Source organism: Rhamphochromis sp. 'chilingali', assembly GCF_963969265.1.
Source record: "Rhamphochromis sp. 'chilingali' genome assembly, chromosome: 16".
Taxonomy (NCBI): Eukaryota; Metazoa; Chordata; class Actinopteri; order Cichliformes; family Cichlidae; genus Rhamphochromis; species Rhamphochromis sp. 'chilingali'.
The window spans coordinates 25,983,326-25,991,938 of record NC_137943.1 but is presented as its reverse complement, the minus strand read 5'-3'; positions in this window follow the sequence as shown (position 1 = coordinate 25,991,938).

Sequence of the window (8,613 nt, the reverse complement as noted above, 5' to 3'; positions counted from 1 at the left end):
GATGGGTGACAACAAACATAATAACCTTATGCATATTTGGAAGGCAGTTGTATAAATATGGGTCAAATATTTGCATGAATACTAGCACTTTAGTGCATGTACATAAAGAGCTATAGTCATTTGTGATTGCTCAGCTCAGCTGTTTGGGGGAGGGGACTGTTTTGTTGTCACATGATTTGCATTGATGAAAATAAGATGTTTTTAAGTAAATTATTGTACTTATCAGGCTGGCTTTGTACAGTTGTTACTATTGGATAGGAAAAACCTTTTCTTTTGACAAGAAAAAGGGATTGTGGAAAACATGAATGTTTTAAATGAAAAGTCTATGTCAAAAAAAGTCTTAACGAGCTATAGTCCTATGTAAATACTAAATGGTAATAAATATGAATGTGTATTTCCAAGACCGCCTCTTTTCTTGTATCTCTCCATGACATACGTTAGCTGTAGCACATGATGGATTGTGCGCTGTTTCGTTAGACCCAAGTTTGCGTTCTTGGCAAACACGCCATCCTGAACCGTGTGCGTGTGGATTATGGTGCAGACCACAGGGTTACAGCGGGTCGGGGTGGGACGCACACAAGAGAGAATGCGAATAAGAAGATTGTGTCCTCCCAGAAGTCAAATCCTCTTGCATCACGTTGTGCCATCTTACTCTTGTTTCCCAGGTTATTGTGCAAGTCAGAGACCATTACTACTACCCCCACTAGTTTATTTAAAGGTCTGCAGGACCGAATCTGCTGTTTTACCTACCCCTGGCAGAGTCAGTCACTGTAAAGAGATTATTTTTTGGACATTTTGCCCTTATTTAGATAGAACAGTAAAGGTCAAGCTCACTGGAGTCACACTGGGGATTCAAGCTGCTACACACCATATCTGACCCAAGTGGTGACCTCAAGAACTTGAAAAAAAGAAGAAGAAAAACAACAACAACAACACCAGCATACCAGTTTCTTGTATGAATACTTCAGACTGACTGCAAAAGGGAGTTTCCGGCAGGACAGGATTAGAAGAGTGTTTCAGAAGGACGGCTCAGGTTGATTAGTTTGGAGACTAAGTTAAAGTTAAAGTTAAAGAGGCAAGGCTAAGATGGTTTAGACATGTGCAGAGCAGGGATTGCGGTAATATTGGACAAACAATGATGAAGGTGGACCTTCCAGGCAGGAGGAAAAGAAGCCCACAAAGAAGATTCATGGAAGTAGTGAAGGGGGGCATTGAGAGGGTCGGTGTGGCAGAGGAGGATGCTGGGGATAGGGTGAGATTGAGGCAGATGATTTACTCTGGTGAGTTGGAAAGGAAGGAGCTGAGAGAAGAAGAAGAAGACTAAGAGCAGTTCAGGCCTTAAGATAGTTTCCTTGTGTGTGTGTAACCCATCCTTATGGGCAAAAAACTCAAGTCAGGGGTGTAGACACTCTGAGGGAGAGGAGTGCCAGCAGAGGCCACTAGTATTTAGCACTAGTTTACAGATATGTGTTTCTACACCATTATAACTTATGGATGTAATTGACTCATCAGGTTAGTTAGAGTTAGCAGACAGCAGTAGCTTCAGGTTTAAACAAAGCATGAGGCTGAATTCACCAACCTATAGCCTGTATTATTAAAGCAGGAGTTCACCAACACACCGACCCCTCTGAAAGCAGCTGACTTCCTTTTATGCTCTACCTGCCTCAGGTGAGTATCTGGATAACCAAATGAGAAACTAAATATCTACATTAACCAGGTCCAACTAAAAAATAAAGAATAAACACAAAGAACTGATATTTACATATATTTCTAAAAAGAATTGAGCAGCACATATGGTTACTAGAAATACCCTGACTAAACTCACCTAACCTGTAAATTCAGTTTTGCTAAAGGGGCTCTTAAGTAATTTATTTTGCTCCACATCCTGCTATGGAAGCAAACAGGAAGCCAGGATAACAATTATATTAAAACACAAGCAGAATTTATGTTGTGAACAGTCCTAATTAAGGTTTTCTTTTCAACACAGGCCTGTGCTTTTCCCTCACATTCCATAGACGGGATGGATAATACTCCCAAAATTCTCTCGATGTAACATCCCTAAATAATAAATGTACGTTTTTTCATTAAGTGTCCAGTATCACCTATTCATAAACTGGTGAAATGTTGGTAGATGTAAGGGGGAGCTCTGGTTTCTCATTATATTTATATACTCCACATCCAAATATGCTGACCTCCGGGTCCGGTCCACATTTGTCTGGGGCATCCATTTACAGTTTAAACAAGCAGAACCAAAGCGCAAATGACCTAAATGAGAGTGAGAAGGAAGAAAATGTTTGTGTTAATTGAACTGAATACTCAGTTTTCTCAGTTTTGATGGGTCTGCGCTCCATCAAGTCAAATTGTTTGGTTATTATTGTCATGGTCCGGGTGTGTGCCAGTGTGTCTCCCTCCGAGCCGGCGTCTCCACCCCGGGGAGGGGCCTCAGTGTTTTTGCTGATCGCTTACACCTGTGGGTAATTTAGCCGGGGACTCATAAGGCCAGCGTACTCAATCTCTCTTCGCCAGATTCTCTGCTAACATCACTACACCCAACTGTCAACCCCTGTCGAAGAGCTCCTACTTGGATGCTGGACCATCTGGCAGTCCCACAGGCTATTACCCGAATTACCTACCTGCCTCTCTGCCTCCACGCCAGGAGTTTTTTGGATTTCACACCCGGACTACTCACCCCTCTACGTCATCTCCGACCTCCTTTGGCAAGTACGCAGTACGAAGGAGGATTCTGAACCAGCAACATATTCATATGTCTCCTAATCCGTATCTGAACATCTGCACTCTCTGACCCGGACCAGATCATTACTTAGTTTCAGTGGTGGAACGTCGTATTTGTTTACTCTCACCTTTTTGTTTATGAATATTTGTGGAAACATTAAACATTATTCTTAAAATCTACTTAAGAGCTGTTCGGCGTCCTGCGTTTGAGTCCTGTCACTCGTCCAAAACGGTCTCGGCCGTAACAGTTATATTAAAATTACATGTTGGGTACCTGAAAATAATTGTTACTAACTAAAACTTTAACATTAAGATAACCTGAAATTTTCACCTATGGATGGCAGAAAATTGTTTTTATTTTTGTTATTTTCAGTGACAGAAACAAGCTTCCATACATTAAAGACACAGGACCTAACCCCATTTAACAAAATATATAAATGAGAAAAAAAAGTATTATAATTTCAGGAATGTTTAACAAACAGGGTAAAAATAGCTTTGGGTCTTTGTGGCTCTAGTAATCTTCTCAAATGTCACTCTGGCTTATTCCTAAAATTTTGTTAATTAGCCTGGTAGTTTGTTTTTTTAGTTTGCTATCATCTTATGAAAAGTGATCAGGAAACGTGTTTATTGTCAGCGATAAAACATCTCTGCATGATGTCATAGGGACCCTAATGTGGTCTGCTGAGGCACACAGCTCTGGCTTGGAACCAAGAAGCCCCACCCACCTGCTATTCAAGCCTTTTACCTGCTCACGAGGGGGAGCCAATCAGTAATAAGACCCTTTAAGTGGTGTTAAAGGGAGAGGACTTAAAACAGCTACTTTTAAACATTGGGGGGGCTGCACTGAGAATCATGCAAAGCTACCCTAGAGTCCTACAATACAAACATGGAGCTGGAAATGTGCCTAATAGTTCCCTGTACAGTGCAACAGGCTCTTTAAAGTACTTGACTGGCAGCTAATACAGACAAAGGTCCTATTTCTTCTCTTGTTTATTTGACTACTTTTCAATGTTTTAATTCCAAACAAACAAAGTTCAAGAATTTAATCTCTAAACTGAATTTTATTTATTTATTTTTTTAAACTGGAAAACACTGGGCTTTTATTGGCTCAGAGGGACAGCGTGTGATGGTGGCAGAGAGGGGAAAGAGAGAGTGATGAAGAGGCAGAAGCAGAGAGCTGAAGGCCTCCGTATACCTTTCACTGAGTTATAAGAATGAATAATTAAAGCGTCCCGGCTGCACGCTGGGAGCTGCTGATGGCACTGAGTGGGTCAGCGGCTGGAAGGAGAAGATGCTCTTCTTTTACTTCCATCCACCTGAGAGGAATCCACCACAGCTGAATAATTTACTCCAGCCCTGAAGTCCCTGCTGAAACACACAGACACGCTGCTAAACACCGGCCACGGCAAGAAGGGTGTGACCTCTGCAAAATACAAGTAACACCCAAATACAGTACATATCCTGAAGCAGACACTGACATATGATGAATTTTATATCACTTGAAGGTCAATGTGATATAAATGGATGGTAATTTTACTAAATATTCAAGCCATTACAAGCTGAAGAGGAAGTTTTTAGCTTTTTACCATCGTGGTGGTGAGCTGAAAGTCTGTGTTTGATTGTTTTTCATACATTTTTATGATTTCAGTTAGATTTTTTGCCATTACCTTATTTTCCTTTCATTTAAACGATTTGTGTAGAGTAGGGTGAGATTTTCATCATCCTCAGTGTAGATCAGGGCTGATAATTTCAGATGAGAGATCAGCATTTCTCTGAAGTAGGCAGGACGATTTCCAGTATTATGCACATTACTGCTGAAATGAGCTGAAGGGGACAAGATGGTCTGTTTGGCATTTTTCTTTCCGCCCTAGTTTAATGTCTATGAGCAGAACGATCATAACACTAACCAATATACAGGTGAGAAATGTAAAATATACAAAGAGGATTTCTTTCCTACTGTCGCGCATTTGTTTGGTTAGGGCCATATAGTGCATTTCATCCAGGTGACGTGCACTGGCTGAAAAACACCTCAAAACATTCCCTTTCAATACAGACTCAATAAATGAAACACCTGGACTCAAACCAGGAGAATATTTATTTCTTGGGAGCAGTATTAAAAGGCAGATCAACACATGCAGTGTCTGATTTTAAGTGCTTTTGAGTATGTAGGGGAGCAGGAATTAAATGTGTGGCGGGACTGAACCAAAGTGCCTTGTATCCAAAGATCAAAGATAGAAATAACCTGTCTGTGTGTCTTTGTGTGTGATTTAACATGTGGATATTGTGTGTATATACACGATAGTCTATTTATTAATAGATAGTAAAAGTAATAAAAATTCAGGCTTTTATTTATTCCACATTAACTGTTCAGAACTATAGATACTGGGCTTGATTTCAGAATTAACATATACTAGTTATGGCAGGATCAGACAACCAACTTGTCCTCTCCCTTGTCTGCTCCACTGACATCAGGCTGTAATGGCAAACACGTGCCTGCTAGCTGACCTAATAGCTGATCAGTGTTGTGTTTTTAGTGCTTTTAGTGTAGTGAAGTGTTTTTTATGGATTTCTGTTTCTGTGTTGCTAGGTCAGGTTGTGGTTGGCATGAATCAAACCTCCTGACATGTACTTCCTGTGCCTGGTAGGATTCTCTCTGGTTACTTTCCCCCCCCCACAGACTAAAAACATGATTGTTCATTTCATATATAATAGAGATTCTAAGATTGAGAGTGCAGGGTTGTTTGTCTCTCTAGTTTAGCTCTGTGATGCACTAACACAGAAAGACTGGTGGCCTGTGAAGGGTATGTCCTGCCTCACTCTTTAAGGTATATGAGATGGCTACAAACTCCTCTATTTCCCTGTAAAATAACCTCAGTGCCAGCATTCACACCGACATGTTCACCTTCAGCCATCTTTACGCTGCCAGATTGTTCCAGTCTCATCATTTATGCATTTCACGTTTGGCTTGAATTCTGCCTGTTTGTGTCCCTTGTGTATCCTGACTCATCCTCTACTACATGTAAACAACTCTTTTCTTGTTTTACTGAGCTGCACGGTGCACAAAGCTAAAAAAAAAAAAAAAAAAAAAAAAGTTTGACTGATGGACGATCGCTTGATTAGACTCATCGCATCCTGTGTGATGGGTTTTCCAGGAAAAGATTTACCAGAAATCCTGTGTTTGGAACTGCTAATGTACTTAATGTGCAGATACCAACAGAGCATACTGCAGGAAACAAAGGCTGCGATGGGCATTCATTGGCTTTTTCATCATCCGAAAACTCATTTTGTGTTGTAACTCATTTATGCCTCATTCTCTGGTGCATTTGCCACATGTGTTGATCAGTTTACATGTGTTAATTTATAGCCTCTGCGAATGCTGTCTGGGTAAGTAACGTGAGCTGCAAGTGAGACGTGTGAAAATTTGCTCATTTTTTTTATTGTTCTATGGTCATTTTGCTGTAGATGTTGTTTATTTTGGGGAGATTTCTCCTCTGAAAAAACAAAAAAGCAATCACCGCTTGAACAAAGAAATTAAATATAAAGCATTCTTTGCTAAATTTCTAAGATTTGCATTTTAATGCCACCACCTCCTAAGATATTATGCTCCAGAAATGCAATATTTAGCAGACGTTAGTGTAAAAACAGGATTTTATGCTTTTGTTTGTATCTCTCTTTGCCCTCGCTTTCTTAAATGACACTCTGCTTTACAAAGTCACTCGAAAATGTTCCAATTAACTGATAAGAAAAATAAATCAGTCATCAAAGAGGTCACTGGATGTGTTTTAGGATTTTCAGTGACAAACATCTGCTAATGTGATTTTATCACTGAGATGGCACAGCACCAAAAAAGTAACTGTTCCAGCCGGATTCTTATTGCAAACAAATACTGTAAAGAAACCTCTCTCTCTTTCTTTCCAGCCAGCAGCTGTGATATTAGTTCAGGTTATTCTATGAAGTCTGCTAAGTAAAACTGTGTATGTTTATTAAACCACTTCTATAAATGACACTGCCTTTCAATGTTTGCTCTGACATTTGGCTGTGATTGAAAAAGATAAAAAGATCCACGTTTTCCATTCGGGCTGTGATGAATAATGCAGCGGCGGCTGTCTGGCCGTCTCTGAAAGATTGTCTAGAGCCATTTCCCCCTTGAGTTCTCAAATCTCCGTGCATCTCACTGAACAGATGAGACGAGCTTCGTGCTCTCTCTCCTTTGTGGAGTCTTGCAGCTGATGTCTGAGGACTCAGCTGACAGCTTATAGAAGTCTGAGCACTGGGGATCGACGTGCAGGGCTGAAGCAATGATACTGATTTTATGCCACTGGAAGATAGACAGATGTGCTGATTATGCGAAGGCTCCTGAGGATGGCTGAGCGTTTGTGTAGTAAATGAACAGTCTGAGTAACAACAAAGTACGATGCAGGAGAGACATGTTTCCAGTGACTTTCTATTTCTTCCTCAAGGAGCCCCTTGATGCTGAGTCCTTCTCTGTGCTTGTGTATATGTGTGTGTGTGGGTGGCTGAGCACTTGTTTATAGGCGGCGTCAGGCCTGGAGGGTGTGGCCCTGCAAGGGGACTGGCCACACCCGAAGCCACACACCTGCTGCTGATCAGGCCTCGTCGGGGGAGCTACTTAAGAGAGTCTTGGAGCTCCCACCGACGTGGGATCATTGCTTGGGACTCCACGTTAGTTACCCAGTTTAGGTTTTGGTCGTGTAGTGTATGCCTGCCATTGTTCAGTGTCCTGACTGCTGCCGCTATTGTTTCCCGCAGGAGGAGCGTGGAAGGCTTAAGGAGCAGCGAGCACCGGGAGTGCAGACACGGGAGCAGAGAGCACTTGGAGGACATGACACGGGAGTCTGGGGAAAAACACGGGGATTTATTGTTGTTTGATATCACCCTCTGTAAATAAACGCACTGCTTGAACTTTGAGCTCCGCGCCTGGGTCCTCCTTCCCCACATCCCCACGGTCTGCCAGCCAGACCGTGACAATAAGTGTCACAATCCCCAGTGTTTAAGAGACTGTAGACAGCAGAGACGCTGTGCTGCCGGATGTAAACATTTTATTAGACCAACAAATTTCTAAAGTAATTTTTTGAATGCAGGTGAGACAAAGCCTTAAAAATGTGTTGCTGAAGACGTGAAGGATGGAGGTGTATGCACAGTAGTCTTGCTATGTGCTAAGTGATTTCTACAATCCCATCAGCTGAATTTCTTCAATCTCACTGGATAGATTTCTTTATGTTTGCATCTGTTGAGTATGGTGTGCCACAGGGGTCATTTATGGGACCCTTTTTATTTTTTTTTAATGTACACTCTGTTCAGGCATGTAATTCAGAGACAGAGTGTTTCTTTTCATTTTTATGCTGATGAAATGCAGGTACTCCTGACCATTAGATCATCTAACCTTTGTTTAGATGAACCCTAAGTTATTATCATTTGATCACGGCTCATAGATAAACAAATTCTTCCATCAGCTGGTTCCCCATTGCAAAGAACACTCTTTTTACTTGCATTAACAGAAAATCATTGAACAGTGCACAGATGCAACGGTTTAAAGCAGAACTAAAAAAAAACAGGATCACACCACTTAGGTTTTAGCCCTTTTACATTGGCTTCCATTATGTTTAAGAATACCCTTAAAGGTTTTTATTGATCCTTCATGGGCTTGCTCCTCCTTACTCACATTTGTGACCTCTTAGCACTAGTGCATGTCTTGCCTCTGTAGGTGAAGGTCTTTTACATGTTCCAGGCAAGTTGCTGCAACATAAACAGTATGTTAATGACTTTGGTCTGTTTCTAGATTGAAGCTTTGGATTGTGGGTTTTACTCAACCTCCTGGATTTGGGTATTCTTCTGTTCGGTGACTGTTACACCATATGT